The sequence below is a fragment of the Condylura cristata genome, unplaced genomic scaffold (genome assembly GCF_000260355.1).
Source record: "Condylura cristata isolate star-nosed mole 26May11 unplaced genomic scaffold, ConCri1.0 scaffold00001, whole genome shotgun sequence".
NCBI lineage: Eukaryota > Metazoa > Chordata > Mammalia > Eulipotyphla > Talpidae > Condylura > Condylura cristata.
In genome coordinates, this window is record NW_004567102.1 from 52,592,455 (window position 1) to 52,607,010 (window position 14,556).

The 14,556-nt window shown below is 40.7% G+C and overlaps 1 protein-coding gene across 2 annotated transcripts in view; it reads right to left on the reverse strand.

Moving 5' to 3' along the window:
* METTL24 (methyltransferase like 24) overlaps positions 1-14,262 on the reverse strand; it is an 85,109-nt gene extending 70,847 nt beyond the window's left edge. Inside the window, exon 1 of one of the 2 annotated variants that reach the window (XM_012720469.1) lies at positions 14,224-14,262. The gene's annotated coding sequence lies outside the window, so the exon portion shown is untranslated. The remainder of the gene's footprint in view (positions 1-14,223) is intronic. The other variant, XM_012720476.1, reaches the window with a different exon arrangement.
* Between the last annotated feature and the right edge of the window lie 294 nt (positions 14,263-14,556).

A 14,556-nucleotide genomic window follows, 5' to 3' on the forward strand; every position in this document is an offset into this window, starting at 1 on the left:
GGCTTCAGAAAGTCTACGAGCCCCCTGAAATCAACTGCACACAAATGTGCATGCAAACAGATGGGCTCAGTATTGTGGAATGCTGGCCCACAGCTTCCATCAAACTGTTTTCGTCAAATTTTCAGAACTAGAAAAATTTAAAGAACCACTGTTCTGAACTCAGTTCCAGTCTTCACCATCCGGTTGTCTACACGGTCCAGAGGAAACTCGAGAAGAAACTGAACATAAACACTCCCTGTACAGAGTCTTCCTGTTGAATTTCTCTCTTCCTCTAATTCCTGTCTCTCTTAACGCCAATCTGTTCCCATTTCTTCACTTCTATTTTTAAAATTGAAAATTTCTGGTTTTAAAATAACTCTAAGAATGCCTTGGATCAAGACACAAAAAAATAAATTTCCTTTACCCCATTTCTCCCATTCCTGTAAGGTTTTGTTATTAAAACATTTTTTTTTAAACCTTAAGAGCACTTTTTATCTGTTTTTACTATTAGGTTAATGACTTGACCAAATGTATGTGCCTTTATTTTAATTGCCAGTATTCAGATTGCCTGTATTTTTTTAAGTATCAAATTATACATAGAGACGGTACTCTTCCTATTCCTTGTCGAAACACATTACCATAACAAGGAAGGATACAATACTGTTTGTGTTAAACAGGCTCCAATCTGTGCTGGTAGTTTGGTTTTATAAATAAGAACATTCCCTGTCCAGGAAAAAGGCCCAAATGTTCAGATTTTCCAACGCAATTCCCTGTATCCAGGGTACCCAAATAAAATTGAAGCACTTCAGTTTCAAAACTGATGTAGCTATCTGCTCCTGATTGAGGTTAATGTCCTCTAAGTGTGCATTAGTTAAATAAGCCATTTTTTTGCTATTTCTGTACAAAATGAATATTCACTATACAAAAGTACATTCCAGATCCTAATTATATAATCAGTTCAGATTTGTTCTTAAGCAATTTAAGGCACGCTTGAAATTTCAACCTTGCAAAATCGCTACAATTAAGCTTAAAAATATATTAGTTGACTTGGAAAATATCCAAGAAACTTTAATATCAAACAAACTGAAAAATCTACAGGAATCAACACAGATTTTTTTCTGACATTCAGAATTCCACAAGGAAGTAGCCACAACATGGAATAGAAACAATACTAAATATGCTCTCAGCCGACATGTGTTATAATCTCGGTTTACCTTGAACCAGTCAACAGATTCTCTCTGGGTGAAATGGAAATAAATCCACTTCATTCTTAAGATTATTATGAAAACCATTTGGGATAACAAAAGAACAAGCCTTTACAAGCTGGGAAGAGTTATATCAAAGCAAAGTGTTGGTACAACTGTTATTCCTCCAACACAAACACCCTCCAAATGTATACAACTTGCTCTCTGCATACAAATCATTACAAATGAGGGCACAAGCGTGATATGGGTGACAACAAAAGGAAGAAGGAAAAGTCCCAGTAGATGAAGTCCTAAACAGAATAACTTACATATAAGTACAATGGGTTGGCAGGTGCTCAGTAACATCTTTTGACAAACCCCATGTCGGTACTTAATGCAAAAAGTTGATGTACTCTTTGTCCAGCAAGCTCACAATTCTCCATTAATGGGCAAATAGAAAGCAATGACTGGGTTCTTATTGCCAGACTACGGGTGTTTGAATCTGCAGTGCATCTGCAGAGTATAGGAAGTTAATGGGAGAGTAAACAACAGGAAGTATATCAGTACTCAGGTGCCCACTCCTGAGAGGCCAAATCAAGTACTTCTTAAGACACAAACATACGAACTCCAAGTTCCCATATCCAGGAGTGAGCAAAATCAGGCTGGGCTCCCAGGGATTGCTCACAGTAATTTTACCTTTATCTGGACAGAAAAAAAAAAATATTTTCACAGCTGTCACTCACTCCATAGACTTTTCAGCATTTTTCTTAACTCAGATATAATTCATATTCAATGAAATTTACCACTTTAAACAATTGAATGACTTTTAATATAGACACAGACTGTACAGCCACCATCACTATCCAGTTACAGAATATTTTCATCACCTCAAAAAAAATCCCTATTCCTAATAGTGGTCATTCCTCCTTCCCTCTGCCTCCAGCCCCTGGCAACCATTAGCCTACTTCCTGTCTCCATAAATTTGCTAAATCTGACTTTCATTGAAATAGAGAGATGCAACACGTGACCTTTGGAGATCATCTTCTTTCACTTAGCATTATGTTTTCAAGGTTCACCCATGTTGTAGCGTGTGTTAGGACTTCAATTCCTTTGTATAGCTGAATAATATTCCACTATGTAGATGAACCACATTTTGTGGACCCATTCACAAGCTGGTGAACAGTTAGGTTGCTTCCAACTTCTGGCACTCATGAAACATGCTCCTATAAATATCTGTGTACAAGTTTTGTGAGACTATATCCCTTTGATTCTGAGAGTAATTGTTAGGTCATTTCTTTTTTTTTCTGCAAAGACTTATTTATTTATGCATACAGAGCTGGGGTACAGCCAGAGGGGCAGGGGTGTTGACAGGATTCACCAGAAACAGAATGGGGAGCAGAACTGGCTGATTGACAAAGTACACTGCTGAGGGGAGCAGCGGGTGAGCAGGAAGGTCTGCTGTGCCATGTGGGTCACCTCTGGGGCTGGGGTCAAACTCTCACTGAAATCGCCACGGCTCAGCTTAGCTTCGCAGTGCAGGGCTCCAACCCACTGCACCACCAGGGAGGGCCCTGTTAGGCCATTTCTAAGTATACTTGAACCCTAATGTTCATGTCAGTAGCCACTGTGAGCTCATTTGTCATGGCAGACAGTTCAAAAGTCAAAGAGGAAAATGAAGACATGTATGAAAGAAAAAAGGGATTCTGCATGAATAAATATATTGCTGAGCCCAAAATACCACTAATAATACACCTCCCCTACACCATACAAGAGCACTAAGACGGGAGCGGCAATGGACCTAAGTTTACACAATCCTCCCACTAATAACAATGACACGTGATGAGTGCCCACAACAGCTGAGACGCTGTGCTGAGCACATGATATGGACTGCCTGGTAGGAGCATGGAGGCAGGAAACGTGATTTTTAAAGACAAACACTAGTTGCAGCCAATTCTGCCTTCCTGCCAGCATTACAGATTTATCTCTAGGCCAGACCTGGAAGGAGAGGGGAAAACCGAGGAAGCTAAATTGCCTGAGTATGAAAATGACATGTGTTTAGGATTTGTTGCTAGAAATTCAGGAGCAAAGGGTAGAGAACTGAGGATTAAATGCTTAAGAATGGAAGAAATTGATGTCTAGATTTAAAGCAGGATCAATGGAACAGCAGCCCAGTAAGACAATACAGTCAGTAAGAAAGTTCCAATGGGCAAGAAAACCTACATAAACACACATATGAAAAGTCATGTGTAACTTATGCATGTGTCACATCTCCACATACGCATGTGTGCATGTATAAATGAACATATATATATGAATGCATGCATATATACATATGTAGGCACAGAAACCTATATGTATTTGGTATTTTATGTTTTCTTTTCTGCCAATACCTGTTTAATTCCACAGCTGTTTCCTCTTTATTTTTTCTGCGACTTTTCTTTTTCTTACTATTTTGGTAGTGTTCTTTTGAAATTTTAGATATTAATCTTTTATTGGTGATATGCATCATGAATCTCTTCTCCCAGTCCATAATTTATCTTTTAACACCTATGGTATCTTTTGTTTACAAGCAGATTTTCATTTTATCTAGTAAATAATCTAATGTGACAATTCTTTGTTAGTTGTCTATCTTAGGAAACAAACTGAAAAAGCCATGATTTTTTTCATTTCAACCTTATTCCATCCATTCTAGCTGCATTGTCTCCAAATGTACTGGTGTCTCCTGGTATCTGCTTCCTGCCTGTAAAGTAAGGACAGTTCCTAACTCACAGGTTTGCTTCTGAGAAGTAACTGAAAGAGTGCCTAAGGCCCATGCCTCTCAGCCCACTCCCACTGTAAGCTTCCTAAAGACCTTACACTTCCACAATGCCATGTGTGCAGGGGCCCTGCTTATATTTTGGTTATTGGGCTGGTTAAACTGAGTTTATCTTTAAAATGAGCATAAGTATCAAACATAATAATAAGCACCTCACCGACTAAAATGTGGAAGACAAGACAAGAATAGCAGCATAGCAATTAACTTTTTCACCTGCAATTACGCCACTGACCTCTCCTGAACTAAGGAAGTGGCAGAGTTTTAGTAAGTGACACAGTTAGTAGGAGATTAGTAAACATTCTCTGCCATGGAAATTCTATTTCTAAGGCTTGGAAACACATTTTTACAGTTAGTCCTAACACAGGTTGAAGTTATTTAACAGCATGCTGTAAAAACACTGTAATAATCCACCACCTCCCACACCTGTGCTTGGAGAGAATCACAAACCAATGTAAATAGGTAAGACTTAACAATTGTATAATAAATGCTTTATATGTATTTGTATAATGCATATACAATACATGTAAATATTTTATATGTAATTGTATAATAAATACATTTATAACAAAAATGCCTGTACATCACGCTTCTGATGACTGAACATATTATACATGCTTCATATTTCAAGAATAAAAGGAAATTCCAATGAATACTAGGTTTTAGATCTCACCTATGCCTTTTTGATGTTCAGGGACCAGCATCCCAGCTGGCAACACAAGACTGAACAGAGATGATCTGCGCTTAGGGCACTACTGTTGACTCTTGGGGAACACAGGTTTGAATTTTTTGGGTCCACTTACACCCAGACTTTTTTCTACCCATGGATTCTGCATGGATGTTGGATCCTGGATGTTGGATTTGGTTAGCTGAACCCAAGAATATGAAACTAAGAGAGCCAACTCTAAAGGATTTGAACCTCCATTAATTTTGGTCTTTGTAAGTGGGATCCTGAAACCAGTCTCCAGAATATGTCAGGGACAACTTAATTAAGTTTTAGAAAATCAAAAGCTATACCTGAATTTTCTAACAGGAAGAGTTCAAGGGTTCAGGAGTCAACCTTCCCAAGTGCCATTTACATTCACCAACATGATTTTGCCTTAGTCTTCACAATTCTGTCAGTTAAGTACTACCATTTTACAGAGAAGGAAACGAAATCTAGTAAGTAGAGGGGCAGAATTTAAATATCTGACCTCAAGTGTAAAATATGAGCCCATCTTATAGATAGCGCTGCATATAATGAAGGATTTTCATGACATTTGGAAGTCTAAATAGATATCCAAAGATGACGGCATGTGTGACTGTTGCTAGCTTCTCTCATGTCCTGACCCTTAAACTGCTGAATGAAGAGGCTCTTTCTACATGTGACCTAATCACTCTGTACTCGATGGTCGTGCATTTTGCTAATTAGGATTTTAAATGATTTGCTGTGCTCTACTCAAAGTAGGTAAAAAATAAAATAAACTTACTTGCTGTCATAGTGTGCACAATTCCAAACACTATGCAGCATGAATGTAGCCTCGGATTTTGTGACCAGATTCTAAAAACGCACTCGGAAGTCTCTCAACTTGTTCCAACTAAAAATGAACAAACAATCACCATGAAGATGGATTTAAACATGGAATTTGATTCATCTCACTAGAGGCCATCAGCTCATTTACACTTATGGCTTTATTTATCAACATAACTTGACTTTTTTTTTCCCCAGGGGCAAAAAAAAAAATAGACCTGCAAACCATCAACCTATAACTGCTCCATGCAAAGAATCTAACATAAACAAAGTCAGTAAGAATCATTGCATTTAACAAACTGCAGGACATACCACAGCATTGTTTATAAGATATAAGTCAAGTCTTGCTTTATTTCGCTGTTCTGCTAAATTCAGACGTCTGCTTCATTTTAGATCTAGGTCCTTTGAAAAAAGAACCTCCCATGCTTTATTTAAAAGTGCTGAATGCACAGTTTCAGTGAGGCACTCAAAACAGCAAACATGAAATAGGACTTACAAAATGTGCATTTAGATACAGATGATTGAAGGGCTACCCTGCTGCGGTGGCCTTAATTGCTGCTCACCAAATTTTTATAGTTCTCTGACTTCTGAACACATGGCAGACCTCTGACCTCTTGCATCAGAGGTCAGAGACCATCTCTGACAAGTTCTGGATCGTGGGCAGAAGTGATATAGGACATTCAATTTTGCCATGCAAGACTCTCCAGAGACACACTCAGCAGCCAGGGCAATGGGCAGTGTTCCAGACTGTGGCTGTGCTACCAGCCTGGCGTCCCAAGAGAGGCCCATCCCGCACAGAGCAACACCCAACCCCCACCCACAAGCAATGGACACACAGCATGAGCAAGAAATAAACATCCGTTAATATGAACCCTGAAAGTTAAGGGTTGTTTGTGATCTCAGCACAAACGTGTGCTCCTGCTAAAGCACCAGACACTTGGCGCCATGAGAAAGGGCCTGACGTCTCTAGTGATAAGTTAGCAGATGTGTCATTTGTGTCTGAAGCTAAATATTATTATATTGTGAGGGGAAAGTCTCTCAGCCCTTGGTTCACTGGGACCCCAATCATCATGTTCCAAAATCTGAATTAAATAGACTTAAACAAAACTGAAGAGGGAAAGCTTCAGTTGTACGCTTCCAAACGGCCAGTTCTAATTTAATGATCTGTCAAGGTTCTTATGAGTAAACAATAGAAAATATTCTGGCTAGTGAAGTAGTAAAGGAATTGATCTCTTATCTTACAGAATCTCAAGAGCAGGAACACCATTGTAGCTGCTAGTGCAGACAGCACTACCCTACTGCTAGAAACAGACACAACCGCTCACTTCACCTCCCTGGGTGCCAAAAGCCTGTGCTAGAACTTCAGTCATGCGTGCCCCCTGCTTCTTTGAATCACTGAGGTACAGTCTGAACTCTCATGCAGGTCTACATGAATGGAGAAGCCTCAGACACAGGTATAAAGAAAAGTAGGATTTTTTTTTTTTCATAGAAAGGTGGAGAATTCTTCAAACACAAGAAGGGTATTCAAAGGAATGGCAGAAACGAATGATAAATACCCACTCTATCTATGACAGCAGATCACTAAGGTCTTCAGTGCTCATTTTATCCCATAACCAAGTTCCCAGAGTCTGCCTGGTGTCTACAGCTTTGTCTGTTGTGCCTCAGCACCTAAATGAATACTTGGTTTTACTGTTTTCATTGAGTTCTGTAACTTGCAACCAAGATGGGTGCAAGTATCAATACGAAAGTATGCTATGTTAAAGAATCTCAAACTAGCCAGTTTCAAAGGGGGCTATAAATATTCAGATGCCCTGAGGAATATTTCTTTTTTTCTTTTTCTTTTTTTTTTTTTTTTAAAGTTTTATTTATTTATTTGTACAGAACTGGGGTACAGGCCAGAGATGCGGAGGGTGAGAGGATTCACCAGAGACAGAGCAGGGAGCAGAACAGTCAGATCAACGAAGTTACACTGCTGAGGGGAGTAGCGGGCGGGCCAGGAGAGGTCTGCCACGCCATGTGGCCACCTCCCGGGCAGGCGGGGATGGAACTCATGCGGAAGTGGCTTTAGTTTCTCAGTGCAGTGCTTCAACCCGCTGCGCCACCAGGGAGGGCCTTTTTTTTTTTTTGGCAAATTAACTCCATGTCAGCAGAGAAAAAAAAATCAAAAATGAACATGACTCTAATTTTAGCTGGGGACCCTTATTGGGGTTATGAGCTGAAAACTGATTATATTAAATTTGTTTTCTCTATTGAAAGTTCTCACAAATAACTTTTTACTTAAAAAAAGAGAAAAAAAGGCCCTCCCTGGTGGTGCAGCAGGTTAAAGCACAGCACTAAGAAGCTAAAGCCACTTCGGCATGAGTTCGATCCCCGCCTGCCCCGGAGGTGACCCACATGGCATGGCAGACCTCTCCTGACCTGCCTGCTGCTCCCCTCAGCAGTGTACTTTGTCGATCTCTCTGTTCCCCACTGTGGCTCTGGTGAATCCTCTCACCCTCCACATCTCTGACCTGTACCCCAGTTCTGCACACATAAATAAATAAATCTTAAAAAAAATAATAAAATAAAGCCCCAAGAGTGGCAGCCAATCACTCAAAGAAATCTGACATTGATCTCCCCAGCTGGGTCTTCAGCTGGGCTGTGCATAACCTCTAATAAATTTCCCTTTCACTGAATGTTGAATTTGCTTCACAGTAGTGATTATTTCAGCTGATAAGCACAATCTTACTCCTAACCTTAGATAACTCATCTTTCTTTAATAGGAATGACATAAAGGAGCTTTAGGCTTCTGTGCAATTTATGTGCCATGCTGCCATTGAGCTTAGCAGCATTTTTAGGCAAAACTTTTAAAATCTGGCTCAAAGCATTGCAACCTCCAATGCTTTCCAAGATCAGACAAGTAATATCAATGCAGAGAATGCTGAACTAGACTCAATTGAACACCTGATGCCCCACTAAAGGCATTTATGTTAGGCCTCCCTGGTGACCTAGGGGTTAAGTCTCAGTACTAAAACCACCGTGACCTGAGCTTGATCCCCAGCCAGGGAGCTGACCCACATGGGCAGATCTCCCCTGTTTTGCTGGCTGCTCCCCTCAGCAGTATGTATCAGTAAATCTGCCTGTTCTGCTCCCCCACTCTGTCTCTGGTGAATCCTCTCACTTCCCCAACCCCTCTGGCCTACACCCCACTTCTTTAATGCAAAAAAAAAAAAAAGAAAGATAATTATGTGCAAATACTTCAAACCCCATGTGGCTCACACAAAATCTTCACAGGTCAAATTTACCACCTGAACCATCAACTAATAACCCAACTTGCTATTTATTAGTTTAAATTACAAGTGTCCCTAGACCACAAGACTCATAAAACTCAATTTTGTTCTAATCATTTAGGCAGAGAAAAATTCTCTTGGACAGCAAAATTTCCCACCTTTTAGCAGAAAATGCCACAAGCCAATAATGTGAGCTTCCTAGAGCACTCAGGGGCTGCTTTTAAAAGAAGCTTATCATTGCTGGTAGATGTGTGCCTCTCCTGTTAAAAGAAGCAGGCCTCTGTGACTTTCTGTGAATCACAGACTAAAAGCCAAACTCTTTATAAGCACAAGGACTCCAAAGGTCTCATAGCACAAATGGAAAAACTCAATGCCTACCACCCTTGACAGTGTCTGAATCTCTTCAAGGCTCTGAATCTCTTCAGACTAAAAAGGAAATCCAATTCGTGAAAACTGATAGGGCTTTCTTTTCCTCGGAGAAAATGAACTGGACAAATAGCACACAAAACCCGAAAATCTCCTCCACCAATTGTTGAAAAACAATGGTGCCTCCCTTAGCTGTACTTCTGCCCACAGGCTCTCTAAGGAGCTGCTGGCAGGGAAGGAAAATAGAGGACTATTCCCCACCTAAAGCACATCAAACTTTTAATCAAAACCTGCTTTTCTTTGTGAAACTAAGCAACTGCTATTTCACACCCACATATTGTGGAGTGCATTCAATTACCCTCAAAGACTTTGCTTAAAATGAAAATGCTTTGCCTCCTGAGGACAGTGTGAGAGGATTGATTAATGTTGTTCCCTAAAGAACAGAAGTGTGGGTACACAGCAAAAAGCCAAGGAGCTGGAAACTACTGCTGGGCCATATTTTACACGCAATTCAAACCTACATGTAAATATTTTTAAAAGAATCAGGACCTGTTAGGCAACTGGCTATATCAAGGGACATACTATGCCATCTTTTCCTCTTTTGATGATAATCATGGAATTAGAAGACAAAGAAGACAGCCAGAAGCAAGGAAGAAAGACCACGTTTTGCCATATGGTTTTTCAAGAGGAGAGGAAACAGCTACTATTTTTTTTTTTCTGACATATTGTTCCAAAGGAGCTATAACTAACAAACCAAGCCAGAACGTCACTGAGTTCTGTAGCTCTGTGACTCAGAAGTCACTTTCGATCCAACATATTAAATGTCAAGTCAAATATCTCCGATAAGAAAGAAAATAATTCTTGGGGAAGTTCGGCCCAGAATGAGTGCCTCTCCTGTGCAAATGAGCCCTCTATTTTGCTGCTGTCTTGTAGGTAGCATGCCAACCTTTAAAGAAACATCTACCCAAGTCCTCATAGAGAAGCATAAAGCATGAAGACTACACCTTTGTCCCTCAAAAGTACCTCCCCCCACCAGAAACTCATAGTGTCTATTTGATTAAAAAAGAAAAAAACAGAAAGAAACACAGACAAAAAGCAGGAAAAATAGGAGAGAAAAAAATTGGAGTGACCCAGAGTGGATATCTAGGAGACCAGCCAGGAGTCAAGGAGGCGACCCATTTTTATGCATGTGTAGCAGTATGCAAAATGTGGAGACTAAGAGTTCTGGTCAAACCCGTAATATACCAAAATGTACAAACTGCTGAGTAATCCTAATCAAAAAAGGGAGTATCTATCCATCATGTATCATTTACTCTCACTTTACAGTGCTCTAAGATTAGAATCCCTGATGCCAAAAAGTGATTTAATATTTAAAGTTAGTTCTTGCACAGTTAGGAGAAAGAAGGGGTTGGGGAAAGAGGGAAAGAACTATATGAAGAGTACTCTTCACTTCTCCTTTTTACAACAGATTATTTTCTTTAAGAACAGTATAAGCTATGATTAAAGTGGCAATATAATTGCTGAATTTTTGTGCCTTGAACACCTGCAAAGGAAGCGCGTTGACAAGAAACCCTTGGCAACCCAATTATTTCATGTAGATTTTCCTCCACCCAGAAAGCCATCCTCAAAATAGAATGGAACTTGTTCCCCTTTGCCATTTTGGTAGGCGCGTATGGCAAAGTAACCAAGAACCTAACTAATATTGTCATTCTTCTCAACAACAACAAAAAATTAAATAAGATGCAAGCAGTTGAACACCTATCTTCCAAAGTTGAACTATATGAATTATTTAATTATGCATTCTGCTTATATTTTATCATGTCTTTTTTTTTAAGATTTATTTATTTATGCACATAAGAACTGGAGTACACGCCAGAGGTACGGGGGTGAGAGGATCCACCAGAGACAGAGTGGGGAGCAGAACTGGCAGATTGACTGGAATACCCTGCTGAGAGGAGCAGTGAGTAAGACAGGAGAGGTCTGCTGTGCCATGTGGGTCAGCTCCCTGGCCAAGGATAAAGTCTTGCTGCAGTGGCTGCCAATACTGAGACAACTGGTTGCTTCATACTGAGACTTAACCCCTTGCATCACCAGGGAGAGCCCCTATTTATCATGTCTTGATGAATGACTAAAAGAAACAAGACATGTCCCAGAGAGCTAAGAGATCTGTTTCCAAACCAGATTAGATAAGTGACCTTTCCACTTTTGAGGAACATTTTAACTCAACTACGAAATAAATGGGAAAATAAACAATAACTAGGGAGAAATAAATCGAGGGACACTTTTTCCTGAGGAGGCTAAAACCTTAAATATTTTTAAAAATAGCAGTAAGCCCACTTCTTTATATATTTTTAACTAAAGACATTTAGAATATGAGAAGTTAACATTTGCAGGGCCCTCTTAAAAATGGAGCTAGGGGGCCCTCCCTGGTGGCGCAGCGGGTTAAAGCACAGCACTGAGAATCTAAAGCCGCTTCCTCATGAGTTCAATTCCCGCCTGCCCCGGAGGTGACCACATGGCGTGGCAGACCTCTCCTGACCCGCCCGCTGCTCCCCTCAGCAGTGTATTTCATTGATCTGCCTGTTCTGCACTCCACCCTGTCTCTGGTGAATTCTCCCACCCTCCACATCTCTGGCCTGTATCCCAGTTCTGTATGCACAAATAAAATAAAATCTTTAAAAAAAAAAAAAAATGGAGCTAGGTAAAAACTGCATTATCTGTCATGTTTGTTCTGGGCCAAAGACCTTTAGACTGGTCCCAAAAAAGCAACTGTTTACAGAAACCATCAAACAATTGTTTGTGAAGTCACCTGGATCACAAGGACAGATAACAATGGAGTTTTTACCAAAGAAGAGAATCAGTAACCAAGTATGTATAGCCAAGAACATTTTAGACTTGTTAACACTAATTTTTTTTTATAACTACTTATTTCATCTCCTTTTTCTTCCAGAAAACCCTACTTTATCCCTTCTTGGGGAACATTGTAGGTACTATGCAAATCTGCATACCTCAAATACAATGTTTTTAATATCAAATACATTCGCTTTGCCTTTTTTAATGATTTCGTAAGTTTTTAGGGTAGGAAATTACCCACAATAGTTTGAAGTAGAAAGGCTTTTATATTTTTTACATATTTGTGTCTCAGAAGTGAGCATTTACTAGGCGTCACCAGCAGCAATGCAATCCTTTCCATTAAGAACAACTCTGTAGACAGAATTCTACCTGAAATGGATTACCAGGTAACCACATGTGCAAAAGAAATCACAAGTCCAAATACATTCTTGTCATCACTCCAGACCGGGGAAAGATTAGCATGGATAGAGGACTGGTTTGGGAAGGTTTCCAGGTGATATTCCTTGACCTAAATGTGCAAGGATGAAGGGCATGAATCATAGGAAGGAGAATGGGGACAGTGCAGGTGAAGGAATCAGCAGTCAGAGGAACAGGAATGGGTTATAACAGATTACAATAAGAGAACAGCTGAGGCTAAAGACTCAGGACAGATGAGTGAAAATTAAAGGTACCAGTATCACATGTTCATAGTATGCAAATATTGCCTTTCTATGCAAATATTGCCTTTCTTTGTCTCTTTTAATTTTAATAAAACTGAGCCCCTGTCTCCACCACATAAACTACCCCTCTTCCCTGGTGGATCTCCCACTGTCTCCTGGCTTTGAAGCAACTTGCATATTGATGATTCCCACTTCTCCATCTTCATCCCAGACTCTCCTCCAACTCCAGGTTCATATGTGCAGCTGCTTACTTGACATGTCTGTCCGGGTGTCTAAAGGATATCTCAAACTCAACATGTTTACAGACTCCTGATTTCCATCCATTCCCCTCAAAGCAAAAAAACTAAACAAAATAACTCATCCTTCATCTTCCTTCAAAATATTCAGATACAGACCACTTCTCACACTCCCACTTCAATTGCCCATCTAAGCCACGACTTCCCTCCTGGACACTACAGCCATCATCTAGAGTGGTGCATGTGAACTTCCTCTCCAGGGACCTTCTGAGTCTATGCAGTCCAAACTTTTCCATTTGCAGAACAGTTTCCAGGTATCAACAGTGTTGTCTAAAGTGAAGACTAAGATTTAAGAGTGATTCTTGCAGGTGTCAACAAAAATGATGGAGCCAAAGAGTGGATGTGAAGAAGTGCAGGGCAGGGTGAAGGGTTTCAAAGGTGGGGCACCAGAAGGACAAAAGACATCCAGAGGGATAGTCAGAGGACAAAAGAACTTGAGCTCTTAGGAAATATCCATAAGTAGGTCAGCTGTCCCATCCCTGCTAATCTTTCCTGATTCCCAAGACCCGATTCAAGACCTTCACTATGGTATTGGTCACATTACTGGAAGCCTGTACTGAGCACCTCCCCCTCTGGGCTTTAAACTCATTTTGTGCCTCTGAAGCACAGGGAGCCTAGAAAGTCTCTGGGCAAATATGCATCAAGTGCAAATACCGTATCATGAAAACTGTGCTAAGTGCATGGAGAAGGAAGTGGCTGCATTCTTCTGGGAGAACAAAGTAAGACTACATAGGAAATGAGGTTTCAGAGATGGGGGCTGGAAGGAGAACTGAGTTTGTCCAAGAAGATAACACTGATGACCTAGAGTGGAACATCAGTGGTATGAAAAGAGTTCCAAGAAGAGGGAGTGGGGAAGGAAAGCAGGGGAAGAGATGGATGAGGAGGTGATACTGAACAGGTTTTAAAAACTGGGAAGCTAAAGAAAGCAGAGTGAAACAGTTTTTCTTTCCCCCAGGAGGTGGTGAAAAATGAGAGGGGATGTTTTTAAGAGAAACCAAGCCCAAGAGGGCGGGTTGGGGGTGATGGGTGTAAGGACCAGGCAGGTTTATACCTGCAGTTCATAATGTTTTCATTGCCAAGTACCAGGAAATTACTGAGCTCAGAAAGGAGGGTAGGAGGCCAGAGGTGCAACAATCAGAGGTTAAAATTGGACTATTCCATGAGGTATGAGCCAAGTTAATGAGGTAAGAAGAGCAGCACTGTCGAGTGTTATAAGACAAACCCAAGCTATTACTTCAGACCTAGAGGTTCCAATTAACTCTCTATTAAGTGGTGTTGGGGGCTCCACTTCTCACCTGCCAACCACCCTGCCAAAGTCTGCGAATTCAAGGAAAATTCGGCTGCGGAGTGGATCTTCAAGACGTGAGGAAGGCAGAGGAAAAGCAATTTGCAGTGGATAGCCATCCAGCTTTGTCCAAGACTCGAGGAGAAAATTGGAAGCAGCACAGAAGAGAAACACAATCACAACTCCTTGCTTTGCCATTCGCTCTCCCCCTCCCACCACTAAAATGTAACCTCCTTGAGAGTAGGGCTCGGTCCTGGCTACCGATGTCTGCATAGCAGGAGGCCTGCTACACGGGAGAGGTTAGCAACTGTGGGCTGACTGTGAGTGAACGCCGCTCAGTCCC